The following is a 17,776-nucleotide window of genomic DNA, read 5'->3' on the forward strand; positions in this document are numbered from 1 at the left end:
CCTGGTGAGCCTGCAGACTTGGGGCTGGAGCTGCTTGAGCTGAGCCCATGCACACCTGCAGAGGCACCTCCACCTGGCAGCACTCGCTGCCTGTGGGAAGGAGGGGGAGGTCTCCCTACCCACCTCGGGGTCCTCTTCCTGCACCCCAAGGGGGACGAGCATGACACTGAGTGTCTCCCCAGCCCCCTGGTCCAACAACAAGACCTCACAGGGCCCTTCTGCCTGCCTGCAGTGCCATGCTGAGGTTTGGTCTACAGCACTGGTATCGGTTCCCTCATTACCACTTGCTGAAGTTGGGTCGGGAAAGTTGTCCTTATTTACCTCAAAACACTGAGTTACAGAGATATGAAGATTTTTGCATGCCCCTCTCTACTTTTTCATTGGTGCATGATAAGATGAACAGGGAAAATATTCCTTATTACCTCCTTCAGATCAAACATATAAGCCCCCCCTTTGCCTACAGGATGCTGGATAAAGATGAGAGCTACTGCCTAGTGTGCTGGCCAAAATGGTCTCATTTTTCACACATTCTCCCCAAACTGCTGCCTTTTATTTATGTTTGGATTTTAATTTGCCTGGGGCTGAGACCATCCATCAATTCTGTTTATATGGCACCAAGCACAAGGATCTTACTGAGTTAGTAGGGTCCTTAGGAACTGCCCAGGTACCATTGATGCTGACTTCACTGGCTGGTTTTATCAGACTATATCAGTAAGCCAGGGCTGGAAGAGGAGGGACAGAACAACCCATCACCCAGTCCTCCAAGCTGGGCCATTTTTCCTGTCTCTTCTCCCTGCTGCTATGGAAGGCATAATGTTATCTGCTGCAAGATGAAGGAAGTTTACACAGCCTAATTCTGCTGGTGCATATGCTGTGCAGGACTGAGAGTAGACGCCCTCTCAGGACTTGCTGTTCCCATTTCAGAGTAGGAGACACAATATCAAATACTAAGCAAAGAAAATAGACTCAGCCAGCGCATCTCAATGCAGACAACAGAATTCAAGCCACAGAGCTTGGTGCCTCCCACTAGGTATCTCCTAACCTGCTCTCATCTTGTCTTCTTTCATTTTTCTTTCTTTTTAATCTTTCTCTTATCATAGGCAGGAAAATATACCAAAGCAGAAGATGGACTCCTTCCAACTCTTGTCCCTGTCTGCTTTCATTCTGTGTTTTTTTCCTCCTCTCTCCCATTGAGATCATTTACCCATAGCCAAAACATGCAGTAGGTCCACATGGAAGCCCATTACAGATCGTGGCTCACCATGCACATTGTGATAGTCCTGGAAGAGTGTGGTGACATACACTGAGAGGTGAAGAGTTTATAATGGCCTGATCCAAAGCCCTGTAAGGTAAATGGCATCCTTTCCATTGGCTTCAACGGGCTTCAGATCATGCTGTAAATAGTCCAGCAAGATACTGTACATGGATATGACAACTATTTATAGAACTTATGATAGATAAGATGCGTACTCACCATCTAAATCTAGCCACTGTGTCATCTGGGGAGAGACAGGACTGATGCTTAGTGGAATGAGATATATCAGTGACGATGAGGGACCATTGACTGACATGTCACCTGCTTCCCCAAAGCAGAAGCACCTGAGATCCTTCCCCATCTACTGCAAGTGCCCTTTGTAACTTGATAGCTTTGTTCTGAAGGAAAGTTGTCAAATATAGCAAAGTGATAACCTCATATTTATTATGTTCTTCTGCAGCAAACATCCCTAGAGCCTCTCATGGTGACCCCAGCCCTCTCAGAGGCCTGTAGTCTTGTATCTTCCTTTGACAGATTCTCTCTAACTGTGGCAAATGACCCCACAATCATGGAAAACCCATGCTTGGTTGTGTCAGTGCAAGTTAGCATGGATGACCTTGGTAGCCAGGATTGCGTGTGTCATACAGGTATGATTGCTATCATCAGTACCCAAGGTTACCAGATCTGACAACAGCAGAGTAGAGTTACCTGCATGTCACAGCCTATTCATATTCATATTCACATCTGTGAGCGCGCTCCTCACTGGCATTCATAAACATGTTTCTCCCTCTGAGCGGAACACAGTGTGCAGATGCTATCATGCAAATGAATTTTTCAGACAAAGATGTTCTAACTTTTGATGTTGGAGGAGGGTGGTGTTTCATGTTATAGAGGGATTGCCAGGAGTGATCTGGTACTTTAGAAATCTTCACATCAAAGTGCAGGTGGGAGCAGGTTGTCCATACTGTTGTCATTATGGTGGTTGATTGTTATGGTGGTGCCTCATGATAAATCAAGAATAGCCCCATTGTCTTCAGCACTGTATAAACACAGAGAGAGAGACTCAAAAAGTTTACAGTTCAAACCAAAAAAAAAAAAAAAGGCCTTGGATTGGTTGAAATGCTAGAGGTTTTAGCACAAAAACCTTGGAAGTGATACAGATAGCGCTTGTGAATGGGTGGAGAGACCTACAGTAAAATCATCAATGGATCACAAATCTACAGTCCTGTTTATTGTGAGGGTGAAGACTACAGGGGAAGGAAAGGGGAGTGAAAGAGAGGAGGTGGCCTATTTGACTGTGAATAGTTGGTGATGGTTTTACTCTCTCAAAAATTACACTGGTAGACATTCACTTTGGTTACGATCAGCACAGATTTTAAAGTCTATTTCCACATGCAAAATCTAGAGCCTTACTTAGTAAGATGCCAAGCAGTAACAAGAAGAGAGGTTAATCTAGCTTGTCTGAGACTTAGCATTGATCCCAAGATGCAGGAATGACATGGACGTTATACTAGGATTTGAGGAAAGGCACATGCAATTCCTCAGCCCCTGGCACAGAACAAGCAACATCTGTGGGGTGTAGAGGAGCTCTCCTTTCTTTGAAATCCCAGCTGGAATTTACAAGACTCAGCCAGTGCTTAAATGGATCTTCCATCCTATCCGTCTGCCCGGCAGGCAGGCGGTGCTGACTGTTGTTGCTCAAGTCCTGGGTAGCAAGTCCCAGGTATCAATACCCAGAGGTCCACGTCAGTGTCAGTCCTCTTGACTGATGATTGCATCTCATCTCATTTCTTATTTCTAATACGAAATTAAAACATCTTAATTTCAGGGATCTGCTCGTATCCGTTAGTATTCATGAAAATACTGGAGGGCATACTTATTGCTAATCTTCAGTAAGACTCCTATGCAAGTGCTCTGCTAAACAGAAATTTCTGGTCCCTAGACAATACAGAGAGCCATGGTGGGGACCATAGAAAAAGAGGGTGTACAGACATCAGCTATCTCTCACTGATGGTAGCACTGGCCTACATGCATTTGGGGTTCTTCCATCCTGAAGAATGCAGTCACTCCTGTCTGCATATGAACTGTCATGGACTGATAGGGTAGACATGTTTGTTCGTCATACCCTTGAGCTTTTGAGGCTTCCTAGTCATTCTGTGCTTCTATTTTTCTGTTGACTTAGTTATATAAACTTCCTCTATATAGAAGAGTAAGTATGTCTTTTGTGCTGTAGCCCTGAGATCCTCTGCAAGGCATTCTGCACTGACTGCAAATGATCTCAGACACCATGACCCTGTAGCGACCACCCAACTGCAGTTGTCTGAAGAGGTCTCAGGCCTTGAGAACAGCCACATGAATTGCAACCTCAACTGGTCATTGCTTCTGAAAGTTTAGACTGGCAAAGCTTATACCGAAGCTTTTACTTAAAACTTTTTTAGGGTTTTTTGGGGGGACCCTGAAGAAAAGCTAATTTGATTGCAAAGCAAATTTTTCTGGGGCTGCATTGCAATTTTCAGTGCCTAGCTCCTAAAAAAATGTAATTGCATTTGGCTTTCAACAACTGGAAACCAAAAAAATATTTTTGTTTGACATAATCCTCCAAAGTCTGACATGTATTTCTTCTGGAAATGTTAGGTCTGCCCACAAAAATGTGCCAGTTTTGGTGTCTTCTGTTGTTATTTAATTAGAATTCTGGACTAACTTTGCTCACTTGTTTTTTTATGATCCTTCCTCTGGCTGATTTTTTTTTTTCTGCAGTTAAAATGCACACATCCAGCAAAGTTCCAAACTCTTCTGCAGTGACTGACCATGTAGCAGAAGCAAATGTGCTCCTCTCCACGCATGGGACATGGGATCCCTTCTCCTCCTGTCACCTGTGCAGAAGCAGTTGCTGTGCCTCTCATTTCTTCCAGTTATTCATGGTTTCAAAAGCTTCTGTAATGAATGCTCATGTTCCACGTGCCTCTACAAGGGTGACTGTTTTCCTGATGGGTTTCCATGTGTCTTTTTTACTGTGAGACCAACAGCATTAATCTATTTGAGTAGCTTGTTACAAAAATATCATAAGCCACTAGTGCATCTGGTTTAGATATTGACTTAACACCAAGCTAGAAAATGACAGCATATGATTTGTACCTCCCAGACACATAATATTGGTGACAGGTATTTGTATTTGGTTACACTCTTTTTATTGATTAATTTTCTGTTGGTCAATTAGAAACTGTCCAGTAACCTAAGCATGTTTGAAAAGCTAAGCCAGCGTGGGATTTCCATCAGTGTCATTCCCTAGGAGGTTGTAAGAATTCAGGTTACCGTGTCCTGAGGTCGGAGCACTTTCAAAACCAAGCAAAACCAAGCCAGTTCAATTCTGAACTTCTGGAGTTGTTTCCCAGCCTGTGTCTCACACCTTCCTTGATTGTAGATAAATTCTTCTGTCTTATCTGCTTTCTAGAAACTTTCCCTGACATGAAAAGCCATGGAGTGTTAGTGAACATTGATTTATGGTGCATTAGCACATGCAGCATATGTTTCTCTAACTCTGGAGAAAGTTTGGCTCTGCAGAGCTTGGAAAAGGTCTTTAAAAGCCCAAGGCAGAGTGTTGCACATATCAGCATGTGCTCTCTGTGGGTGAAATTCAGCTCTCTGTAGTGAGATACTGCAATGCTGAGGTAGTTGTTAAATTCTGTTCAAATGCCAAGATGTGTTTCATCCTTTAGCCTTTATTGATATATTAGAGAGCAGATCTGAAGTCATGTACCTTGGCATTGGTTTGGTATTGGGACTAAATCAACATCAGCTTTGATTGCTCCATATCACTCTGTATATTACCCTGCTCTGAATGCTATGCCAGGGGATTAATCACCGACAACAAAGAATTAACTACATGTCAAACTTATAAAAGGAGGGGTTTTAAGAATCCATCTCTTTATCCACCTTTGTGAAAACAAAGCAATGTGCAATGGCAGACATATAAATAATCAGAACACCCAAGGGGGGAGGAGAGGTGGAGAACAAGCTTCCAGTGAGACAACACGCCAAAAAGGTTACCTTAAAAGCTTCTTGATGATGGAGCTTACTGTGTTTACGAAGGATGTGACAGGACGCGCTCGCATGTAATAGCAGGGGATTGGAACTGTCAGCCAGGGACAGCCCTTACGGCCCTTTTCCTATCACGAGCTGGCTAAGGCATTGCAATTAAACTCAGCACAACAGCTGTAAGTAGGGTGAGCTGTAAAAATACAGTCAGGTGCAACTCTATCAATGAAACAATAACAGCAGCCAGCGTAGTGTGAAGAAAGCAGGGAGCAGAATAGACAATTGCTGCACAATAAGAGAAAGGAAGCCAGCAGGCCAGTTTCTGGACACAGAACAGTATCTTGTGATGTATTGTGTTGGGAAATCAATCATTCCATGAAGATTAATTCTTGTCAAAGAAAAAGAAAAAGATCATTTTGAGTTCAAATGTCTGTTGTCTCAGCTAGGTTTGCAGTGCCTTTCCAAGAGCTGAAATGATCGCAGCTGAAAGGGCTGCGTACAAGATCAAATAAAAGATAAAAAGACAGATTTGTCTCCAGTGAAAGGTCAGTGAAATTTGTCACACAATTAAAACTACTTTATTTCTTTAGAAATCCATTGAAACCAGCCTCTCTAATTCTGTGTTATTTCCAGCCTGCTCACCATTTCCTCTCCTCTTTATACTACTAGAATGACTCTTCTGCCTTCCAGACTGATCTTCGCTGAAGTTTATATTCATCTAATTAAATACTGCATCATGCAGCTTTAGCACTAAAAAAAAATCAGCCCATCTGCTTTTTTCCCTCTCAATGAGAAGTGTCCTCAGGGAAGATCACACGTCTATGTCGTGATGGGTGGGGGTAGGCAGTAAATCCCATCCATGATGAAAGTCATGTTCTGTATTTTCTCTTTTTAGTCTTAATAATAGCTGTACACACATTTCCCTTTTGTTACGCTTCCATCTTGAGAACTCTCCAGACCTTAGAAACACCAGGGTCAGGGCTGAAGCTGTTCTGGAGTTTGACTGATGGCAAATTTATGAGGATGGAACTTGCTACCTGACTGGTGACTAGCTCGTCACTGCCACTGAGGACATGATGTGTTGCCTTTTCCTTTGGTCCTTTTCCACCATTTGCCTTTCCCTCTTGCAGCCTCAATGCAAATGAAGCCAATAGAGGGGCTGGACTCTGGCCGCCTCCTGGTTTGTGAGCCTCATCTGCTGCTGTGTCAACGACACCCGATGCTGGAAGCTGTGGCTGCTGTCTTCTACTAGCACCTTGACCCTGCACCATGGGTGTCGAAGCACAAGCTTTGCCTGGAATAGCTCAGCAGAATGTGGAGTGGCATGAAATGGGCTCCTGAGGCCCCCACCACTGGCAGACCTGGTCCATCAGTCAGCAGGAAGAGGTGAGGGCAGGAGGGCAGGTAGGTGGAGAGCTCCAGCTCGAGCCAGGCTGGAGGGAAGCCTGCTCACCTCCCCAGTGGTGACAGGGGTAACAGGGAGCAGAGTTCACAAATGTCCCTTTAAATAGTCAGTTGAGTACCTACCTGATTCTGCAGAACCACCTCCAGTGTGGCTGGTCCATGACAGACCACAAGCATCTAATACTTCTTGAGACCTTCAATGGCAACAGAAAGAGCAGAGTTGTTTTCTGCTTCCTGGTGAAATAACGCAGAGTTTGGGTGATGCAGATACAATACCCCTCATGTGCATAGAAGCATGAGAGAGAGGGGGGCTAGACGAGCTACCAAGAGACCTGGTGAGTTGAGAACGAAATGCCAGGTAAGGGGGACAAACCCAGAGCAGAGAACCAGATCTGAGGACAGAGTGCTACCTTCCACTTAATGAGGGGTATCTCTGATTTTTATGATCAACACTCACGGATTAAGCAGAGGAATTCACCTGCCAAGGGGTTCAGAGAACAATGTCTCCTCCTCAAGAACCTACAATGAAAGGAAGGTCTTGCACGTAGAGATGACCTGTCCATCAGGCTGACTAGATTTCTGACTGGACCAGAGAGAAGGTGCTTTTTGTTCTCTCTGATTTGTCCTCTGCTAACATCTGCTTCAGGTTCTTGTTAAAACAAGACCAGCCTCTTGAAGTGCAGCACACGCTTTGTCCTGTTTAGTTTTGCAATGTTTTGTTTGGCTGTTAGCAACTTGTTCAGCAGAAGAAACAATACTTCCTTAGTCCGTGCTCTAAGAAATCCTCTCCTGTAACAGCAAGGAGCTAACAAAGCCCACCCCACCCACCAGACACCAATAGGAAGAAAATAGCCAAACACACAACCCTTCTGACAAAATGTTATGAGAAGTCCACTTGAGAGGAGCTGTGTAGGAGGTTCCTGGGATCAGTTTGTTGAAGAATAAGGGGCAGAAAATGTCTGCTGCATTAGGGAAAAGTAATTGTCCATGTGGTCCAATACCAAAGCTAATGATAGTGGATGCTTGAAGGGAAGGTGCAAACCCCTTCCTAATTCACCTAAATACTACAGCAGTAGGGATAACTTACCCTGCCCCTTTCGTGGCTGATTAGCTTGTGCCCTGAAGCTGGGCATTGATAGTGCTTGTGATTCCATCCTGGCTAGCCTGGGCTTTGAAGCCATGTGTATTGCTAGTGTTATGTATTGTAACTGCAGATGTTGCTATTCATGCTTTATTAAGACATGCTCCATTCCCTGAGTTACAGCATGGGTAAATTTAATCCCATGTCTATCACAGTTCAGTCTAAACTGTTTGCCTCGATAACATTCTGCAACATAGAGCCCTCTATCTTCTGCATTGCCAGAAAAAGTATTTCCTTTTATCCTTATTCAGGTCTATTTTCTTATAATAAAGAGAGTCTCTTGGCCTTGTTTTATTGGAAAGGCAAGTAGCAGTGCCAGCTGGAGTCAGCTGCATTACTGTGTGCTCCTGCTTGCTCTCCTCATGTTCTCATATGGGTTTAATTGCCCTGACAATATTTTCTCCTTATATCAAAGTTCTTCCTTCACAGCCCCTGCATTTTTGCAGCTCTCTGGATAGGCATATTGTATTGCCACATCCCAGTTCTCTTAGGAGCAAGGTGATCTGCTTTCCAGACACATCCAAGCCTTTCATATGGGAGGTCTGAGAGCCCTGCACTGACTTAGCTGTTGCCTTGTATCCCATCATGAACTACCTGTTTGTCTTTCCACCACCTGCTGCAGCTGGTTATGACTTCACCTCTTTGAGGACAGAGCCCATCCTTTACTAAGCGTATGTCCCACACTCAGCCCTGTGGAGCAGCACATCATGGATCCCGCAGTACAGGCTGAGTAGATTTCCTCACCCATATAACACAGGCAAAGACAGCTCTATAATAGGCAGCACATCCTCTTCACATAAGAAAAACCACTAGCAAATACAATAGAATGAGGGAGAAGCTTGCTGAATGAAGTTGCATTTTATTTAATATCAATGATGCTGGCACCAATGCGAACAACATTTTCTTCATTAAGTTCTAAGCACTTCCAATTGTGTCTCACTCTATTTTCCTGGTCAGTTTTTTATAACCAACAATTACCCTGTTTCAAAAAGGAGATTGAAATGATTCCTTCCCAGATATATGGAACTAATTCTGCAAGTGTGTGCTCATGAATAGACCTGAACAATTATTATTTTTCCAGAGAATAATACATTCTCTGGAAATGTGGTTTTAGTTGTCCTGAAACTATTCACACGTTATTAGTACTGTATTTCCTGAATGACGCTAGCTGGGGAGGAAAAAAAAATAATGGCAATTAGCTTCACAAATCTGCAAGAGGAGGTAGCACTCTTCAAATTGTACCGCTATGTCTAGTCTGAAGAGTGTAGGATACCCAGGTCAAACTCCCAGCCAGCAAGGGAAGATGCAGCCCTGCCTTTTGGCTGCCTGGAGCACGGCTGTGGGCAGCAGGACACAGAGGACATCCCCCACCTGCCCTGGGGTGTGAGAGTGGCTCTCAGTCTCCCCTCTCCTGTTGGGTTCTTCTGACACAAAGCTCATAATCCTTCCCAAGAGGAAGGGGACCTGTGCATCCCATCTCCTAGGACAGTACCGTAATTTGACAGGAGGGAGAAGGGTGTCTTCTGGCCCAATCAGTATTTAAACAATAATATCTTCTAGCAGGAAAGACGGAGCGGTGGAGGGCAGCCTGGCCCAGAACCCCTTAGAGACTGGGACTCCTAGGTGAGTGGGTGTCAGAGACCCATGCTCAGGGCAGCTGCTTGACTCCAGGCGGGACTTCAGCCTAATCCAGCCTTGTACCAGGCTCCAGGGCCTTCGGAGATGGGTATCTCTTATTGCCCTCTCTATAACAGATAAAGGACTGTGATGGCAACAACTGCTCCTTCCTTATGCAGTTGCATAACCCACCCCCTCTTTGCCTTTGTTCACATGTGTCCATAGCTAAGCGTTTCATTTTGGATCACATGGAACATTTTGTGTCAATTGAAAACAATAAGACTGATCCCCTTCCTCCGCCTGTGAGTTAAACCCCCAAAAATTTACATTTGTTTTTCTCTGAATCTAAATGATTTTCCAGTGAGGCTGCCAAGTTAAAAATCATTTCTTCATGCAGCTCCAGAGATGAAACAAATGCATCCTCTCCCATATCTACCTGATTCCCAATAAGAAACAGGGCAAGAGGCCCCCAAAACAGCACAGCTCAGCTTAGCAGGAAAAGCTGTTGCCTACGTCTGCACAGTAGGCATGAAGCAGAATTTCAGGTATGTTGGAGCAGACAATGTGTGGCCTTTTGGAGCAGAATTTTGTTGCAGAATCCAAGGGGCCTGACTGATTTCATAGTCACTACAGCTGGGAAGATGGAGATGATGTGGGACTAGATTGAGAAATGAGGATTTACAGGAAAGGCAGCACCTCTTTCCTCTTGCTGTGCTGAACTGCAGTAGGAGATCCCAACGCCATCCCCACTTTCTCCTTCCACCACAGTGACATAAGATCCCTAAAGAGCCACTTCTGAGTGCGGTTCATTAAGTTTACTCCCCAGTTCTTTTGATCAGGCATATAAGGGATGCTGCCCCCCTCTGTGAAGCTGCTGGACTATGCCATCCTGAGGTTTTTATTATACCTTTTGGTTAGCAGATGCAATCTTTGCAATCAGAAGCCATTTTTACTTTTTAGAGCAGGGCCGCACTTTGCAGATGAGGACGACTGTGAAAGCAATGCATTACACTGGCTGAAGAGATAAATAATGCTCTAAACCAGAGGGCAGTTACAATTACCTTCACTGTTCTAATCAACGCCCCCGATGTGGGATACCAAAACAGAGCAAACTGAGCACAGAATTCAGCATGTCCCTGAACTCAAGGCTGCATGACAGGGGCAGCATAGAAATGTCTCGATTATTTTTCATGAGCTGGCAAATCTCAAACCCACCCTCAGAGGAAGACTGGCCTTAAAGGCAGGAAGATGCAGTGGGACACACTGTTCTGCATGACTCCAAAGGGAGTCGATGATATTCCTCCTTTTATGTGGCACACTGTCATGTGAAATCTCCAGTGAAGACAATAAAAACTTAGAGAGTGGGACACAGCTTGTTTTGGTGGGCTTCCCATGGGTCAGCCAAACGCTGATGGGCAGAAGCCACTGGAGAGTGAGGATGAGTGGGAGTACTCTTCTTTGACAGTGTTGGTGGAGCTCTGACCCCATCGCTGAATGGGAGAGCTTGGAAATAATCTTGTTCCTTTGACATGGCTCAGAGGGATTATCTACTCCTTGACCTTACAACCCTATGACTGATGAGCTTACCAGGTGCTTTATCTAGCCCCAGCTGACACTACCAAGGAGTTTTGTCAGATCTGCCCCTGTTGAGGAGAATTCCGTCGGATGGATTCTCCATGCCCACTCTGTTTTGTAAATGACCTGGACAATGAGGCTTTCACACCAGGCAATGTGGTTTTCAGGCTGAGAGTCAGGGCAGGAGGACTGAATGGACCCACACTCATGGCCTGATCTGGTGTCCAACAGCAGCATGGATCTCAGCAGCTGAAAGGAGAGCTGAACCTTCCAATGTAGATGCAAACACCTACTATAACGACATATAAGGGATCTAAACATAAGCAAATGTAACAGCCATTCAGGTTTAAATGCAGGGCTCCTGAACAGAGATGTGGCTGTAGTCAATCCAGTTCTAACGTCCATCATCAGTGCTTCCAAAGCCAAGGATGAGCTGCCACAGCAGCTGAAAAATGAGCACTGGCCACACTAAACCACCTACCATGCTGCCTTAAGAAGCTTTCCTGAAGGTCTGAGGTATACAGCTCTGAAAGTGAATTTGCCTGTGTCCGTGTTGTCAGCAGAAACTATCCCTAGGCCAAAGAAAAGGTAGATGTGAACACTCATTAGCTAACCTCTCCGATTTCAGTGTAGTTCAGGCAAAACATTGTCTTAACCTCATGTACACATCAATAATAACAGTAAATGACTATGATACACCCAGTCTTGCCAAACCACAGGCAATTTTCTTCCTTATAATTCATCACAGCAGCAGGTCCATTCTCCTTCCCATATTGCACTCCCAGTGGAGAAGGGGACCATATTCCCTGGCCAGAGTGGACTTAGACCATGATTCAAGATACATCCAAAGCCTGTTGCTGTATGGGAGTAACACATGCCTGTACGTATTGCATCTGCGTAGCCACTGTTTCCCTTTGATTGCTGTGGCTGTGATTTAATCCCAACAAGTTACTTCAGTTTTTTAACGCACCCTTCAGCCACAAAGGCAACTCCTAACCCTGCTAGCGAATCCTGGCAAAAGTGGTTTTTAACACAGAAGGGTTGCACAGTTATTGCTTTTGTTACAGTACATGCAGTGCTGGCAGCGCGTTGTGCTGAACAGGCAGCCCCAGAGCCTGAAGTCCTCTTTATCTCCAGGCGTGCTACAACACGAGGAGGGGCAGCATTTGCTTCCACTACAGCGACCTGTCAAGTTGCCTCAGCCTCGGCTCAGCAGGGTCACTTCCAGGAACAAGGAGATAATTCAGCCATTATGACCCCGTCTGGCTCCCCGTTCTTTGATAAGCCTCCTAACAAAGGTACCTATTAGTGCCAAGTGTGATGGGGGGTTTGCAAGGCAGGCACCCAGGAGCTGAGCCGAGGTGGGGAGCACCAGTGGGGTGGCCATTGGCACAGCACTGGGAGGTGCATCCCCTTGGCGCTCACCAGCACAGGGCTGAGGGGTGATTTCTGGGGAAAACCCCACGGTGGCTGGAGGAGCACGGAGGGCTCCAACTGCAGGCATTTTTCCTTCAGGCTGGTACTGAGCTCCCGCTCTCGTATTGTGTCTGAGACACATCATTTCAGATAAAAATCAGGCTCAGAGCACTTTGCTGTCACAAAGGGTCCCACAGAATATTTATGGCCTGTTTCAGGAAAGAATAAGATGGTAGCTCTTACATCCTCGCCACATGTCCCTCTCATCTCTCTAAATCTCCTCTGTGCTGTTTTATTTGGATAACGCGGCATTCACAACGTGCTTTCCATTATTATATGCTTCTGTCCAGCTGTTCAGTGTCAGGCTTTGCTTCAGGCTTCTTTTCTCTCCAGGCGTGTGTCTTTCTTTGCACATTTGATTCACTGATGTGCAGCGTATGCTCCAGGGCAGCTCTCTTTCATGGGCAAGCACTGGACTAATAGATGATCTCAGGAATGATCAAATCAATTCATTAACCTTCTGAATAAAGTTCTCTATTGATACAGCCCCTCTTATCAGGGAAGCCTTGGGTATTATTTATCCCACAAAGTGGAAACGCTGCTCTCCCCCTCTCCCACCCTGCCAAGGTTATGGCCTTACGTCAGCCCCTGCTGTGATGACCTTGAGGGTACTAACCCTTTAGAAGTGCTGGGCTTTTTCCCTGTCGGGGCGTGCATGGGCACAGCTCCCACACTGCGTGGTGATCTGCACGTCTCGCTGCTGTACGTAGACAGGGCTCTTAGCATATATTTGCATGTGGGTTATTGGTCTTCTCTCGCTGTAGCATCAGCAAGATGTTTGGCATCAGAGCAGCCTTAGTTCAGTGATTATCGGTGAGTGGGCTTGCAAGCCTGTGGCTGGAAAGGTTTGCGTTTGTCAATCAGGGAGAGCTGGAAACAGGTTGCCCAAAGAGGTTAGGAAGTTTCCATCCATCACGGGAGATGTTTAAGAAAAAACTGGATGTGGCCCTGAACAACCTGCTCTAGCTGACCCTGCTGTGAGCAGGTGGGCTGGACTAGCTGATCTCCAGAGGTGCCTGCTGAACTCAGCCGCGCTGCAGATGTGTGCTTCTGTGACCTTGCTGAGTGTGCTTTCAGGTGAGGAGAGTGACAGGCAGCAGGACAAAGGGAATTTAGGGGACTAGGAAGGGCAAAACAGCCCCAGTTCAGGAGTGAATCTCCCACTGTTTCCTCCAGAAAACACATCCTCTGGAAAGAAGAGACTACAGTGCGGAGCCAGAAAGCCTAAGGCAATGTTCTTGTGAGGCTGGGGACACGTATGTTTGCAACCCAGCCCTGTCTGCCCACCTCTCCCCTTCAAACCTGCCAGCTTAATACCTCACAAAAGGCTACAGATTTCTCCCTTCTCTTATTGTAATTACTTGGATTAGCACCGAATCATCTTTTTCAGCTGTAAAATGTGAGAGACACACAAGGTTTTGTTCTGTGCCTATATGTTCTTCTATTTATTCAGTACAGGAAGCCCATTAGCTAGATCATCATTCACCATGGTCTTTCTTCTTCCTATTACTCTAATGATCTCCAAATGTCATTTTGAATGATTTGGTCGTAGTTGCCAGTTGTAAGGCTCCTGGAAAGTTCTTGGCACTTTTCAACTAGCAAAAGCTAGCAGTGTCCCAGTTTCCCCTTTATCCTTCTGAATAAAGAAAGAGTGTGTATCACAGCTTTCTTTTCCGGACAGGTTTGCCTCCCCACTCCCAAGGTCTGTGTGGCTGTTCAGGGAGGGCAGACCCATTCTCATAGCTGCTTTCTGGGGTATGAATGAAAACAATTGTATTTTGGGGTGATATTTTCATAAAGAAGAATCTTTCTCTGTTTTCTTGTTTGTTTTTCTTCATCCTTGCCATAATTTTAGCATGAAAAAGGAAGTTGGTCTGCCCAGGTGGAAATGGATTTCACTGAAGCAAGCCATTTTTATGGTGCAAAAGGTAACATTAGCCAGCTTTTACCTGCTACATTTTCATGGAAATTTCTTCAGGAAATTACATTTCCCCAGTTTGTTTTGCTATGGAAAGCTACTGGTAGCAGCTGTCAAAGAAAATTGCAAGTACCCACAAATATTGTCATTTTCAAAGGCAAATATTTGCAGAGCATAAAGTAAAGGCATGGAGTTAAGCCATCCCTTTGGAAGAGTTCCCGTTGGCTAAGGTACTGCTGCTGGTGAAGTGTCACTACTCACACCTTTTCTTTATGTCGTGGCACACCTAATTCTCCTTCCTTCACATTATTGTTACTATAGTAACTGCAGTCCCAAAACAAGTGCAAGGCCCTACCCGCTATGGATTGTACAAATGGGGGTAAGCTCACTTTTTACCAACTCTTATACTTCTATTCACTTCCCCTTGGATTATCACCTGGGGTATGTTTGAGGTCATGTTTCATTTCCTCTCTGAGTTGTTTTTTTCTTTGAAATAACGAGTTACAGCCCACCCACTCCCAAACCAAGTAGTATTTGCCTGAGGTTTCAGTGTTCATCAGCTGCCATTCGAGCTAGAGCAGCCCTCTCCCTTCCACACCCCCACACCCCCCAGACCTTTAAATAAACAAAGTGATCCTTGAGCAAGCACCTGGTTTCAGCACCTACAAATGGGAAGTATTGCAGAAGCCGACAGTATGTCGTGGCAAGCTGATCACCCTAACATCAGGCATCGGGTTTGTCAGTGTCCTACAGGAGCTCAGCCAGCTGACATCCCTGAACACATCCAAACCCCTTGGTACCTCAGTCCGCCATCCCACATGAACACAGCCTCCAAGGCAAATCAGCAAAGTTAGCAGGGATTTTCTCAGTTGCTTTAAGAGCTGTACAGTCTATACGGTGATGGATTCAAGCAGCTGGTGGATATAAGCTCACAAAAGGCCCACCATAAAGTCCCTCACAACTGTCCATAACTGAAATTTATGATCATGGTGTAAGAAGACAAAGATCCATCTTGTATCAAGGCTCGTGTGAATGCGGGAGGGAGAGAGATCTGGGGAAGCAGGAGGAGAGAAACTTCTATGTCAGTGTTCTGCAGGACAGCTGTGTAATATCCCCTCTGAGAGCTGCAAAAGTCCTTAATGAGCCTGCCTGCTTTCTCCTGGGCAGCCATCAGGACCCTGCCAAGACAGAACACAGGCTGTGTGTCTTGGATCTGAGGGATGATTTTTTTTTAATCCAGCTACCATGGTCGCACATGCTTTTACTGTGGTATAGTGTAAGTACACAAGCTCTGGGCGGGAATTTGTCCAGGAACACAAGGTGGAAACCCTCAGTGTTTCTGAGAAGATATGCAGGGGTTATCATCATATGAGGGACACTTCCTTCAGTGTTGTCACGGTAAGGATAACATACAACTGTAAACACCATAGGCTAAACATCTCTGCATGAAATTAAAGGGCTGTGCATTATCTCATGAAGGACAGCTGAGAAATTCAGCTGGGTTGGCAAAGATTGGCATTCAAATTATGAGCTCCAGCCTTAATCCTCCCTTTCAGACAAGCAGCTGAAGTCTTTCAGGATGGTACTGGAATCCAAAAACATAAGAAAGATAAAACTGTGCCTGAAGAAAGTGCAATTTCTGGCTGCTGCAATGCTTGTGAACTCCCATCCACAACAAAGGTAGAGAGCACAGAACTGATGGAGCACCTGGGGGTGATGGTGTCATGGTTTCAAGGGTACCATTAACATACACAGATGAAGATGCTTTGTGTAGGAGAGAGATTGCCAGAAGTGGGGTTGGAGAAAGACAGACTCCTTACAGCCTAAAGGGCATCTGAAAGACAGTGTCACCAGCTGGCCTGAAATAACTGTGCCCCATGGCAGTTTCCATGGTAGGAGCATTGGGGTGAGGATGGTCTCTGTTTATGCAGTAGCATTGACAGGAGGCCACATCTTTAGAAGGATAGTCCCTCTGAGGTCTGAGCTGAAGCTGGGGCCAGTTGTGACTGTTAAATTCTCCAGCTTACTACCCACGCAGACACTTCAGAATATGTTAACACCTTCAACCCTTTCACCAGCACCATGACAAGCAATCCCATCTTTGCAGAGCAGGAACATGTGGCAAGTCTAGCCACTCTAAGAAGAATTGTTCAACTTCTCCATTAGAACTACAATTACTTTTCTTCCTGCTAGTGTGGGAAAGGGACACTTTTGTCCTAGGACTTATGGGAAAACCCTGGTAAACAACAACACTTTAATAAGAGAAAACACCTTTGGCAGTGCTGGGGCATTTGCTATAGCAGGATTTACTGTTAGCCTAGTAAGATTAAAAGGGATCAGACGTGTTATGTGAGTAAGAACTCAACATAAACTTGAAAGTTCTTTAGTGCTTTAGTCCTCCTGCCTCAGGTGTAAGTCTGCTGGGGTCCACAAAGACATCCTTCGATTACTCCTGTCACTAATCCTACAAACTGCAGTGACATCCAAGTGTGGGCAGGAAGCTAGTGATGCTTCTGGGCTGGCTGCTACCAGGCACAGGGATGCCAGCCAACAGCTGCATAGACTACGGGCTTCCTCCAGGCTAGTCATCCCTGTGATTTCCAAGTGGACCAGACCTTGTGGATCCCAAATGAGTCTGTGCAGGGAGGCATCATTCCTCCTCCCTTCTGCAAGCTGGCTGCAGGCACGTCTGCCCTGCTGTGATATGCACGTTTCAGATTGTCTGACCTTCTGCGGTCTGGTTGTTTTGGCTGTGCAGCCTTGGTTTATATTTGGTCTGGGCTGGCTTTTGCTTTGCAGATCAGGTGGGAGGGTTTAACATTGTCTTTCTGGGGATTTGGGGATTTCTTCTCGCTTGCTCTCCCTCTCTCCCTCTCTCTTATTTCTCAATGATTTCTCCAGCTGGGTCAGGTTGATCTGTGTGGGATCCTGGCAGTGTACCAGGGTGTAGCATAAGCAGTGCTTGTAACGTTGGTTGCCTTGTATGCTCAGCTGTTGGGCTGCTCGGGAGCCCGAAAACCTTTTACAAAACAGCAGATCTGTCCCCATTGAGCACACTTACAGCAAGCGAAATGAATACAAAGCTCACCACAGACTGATACCCTCCAGGTTTCTCTTAGTCAGAAAATGTAGCAGGATATATCCAGCCACACTGCAGCTTTCTCACACTCATAGGAGATCAGCACCAATTGTATTAGGCTATGCCACTTCTTTCTACAGGTTATTTTGCATTAGCTGAACTTTGTAGATGTGAATCCATCCTCATTCACACACAGAGGTCAAAGTTATCTTTGCAAAGTCTGCCCAGCCCTGATTTGCCCCCCTGCCCCACTTTCTAGCAATTCTGCTTTGCTGG

General features: G+C 45.5%; 1 long non-coding RNA gene across 3 annotated transcripts in view; it reads right to left on the reverse strand.

Annotated features, from left to right (window-relative positions):
• The window catches only part of LOC121096300, a 59,042-nt gene that overhangs the window by 13,093 nt on the left and 28,173 nt on the right, over positions 1–17,776 (reverse strand). Inside the window, exon 2 of one of the 3 annotated variants that reach the window (XR_005830443.1) lies at positions 1,964–2,294. The exons of the other annotated variants lie outside the window; for them this stretch is intronic. This is a non-coding gene — a long non-coding RNA (uncharacterized LOC121096300). The remainder of the gene's footprint in view (positions 1–1,963; positions 2,295–17,776) is intronic. 3 annotated transcript variants of the gene reach the window in all.

Source organism: Falco naumanni, chromosome 12 (assembly GCF_017639655.2).
Source record: "Falco naumanni isolate bFalNau1 chromosome 12, bFalNau1.pat, whole genome shotgun sequence".
NCBI classification, from domain to species: domain Eukaryota; kingdom Metazoa; phylum Chordata; class Aves; order Falconiformes; family Falconidae; genus Falco; species Falco naumanni.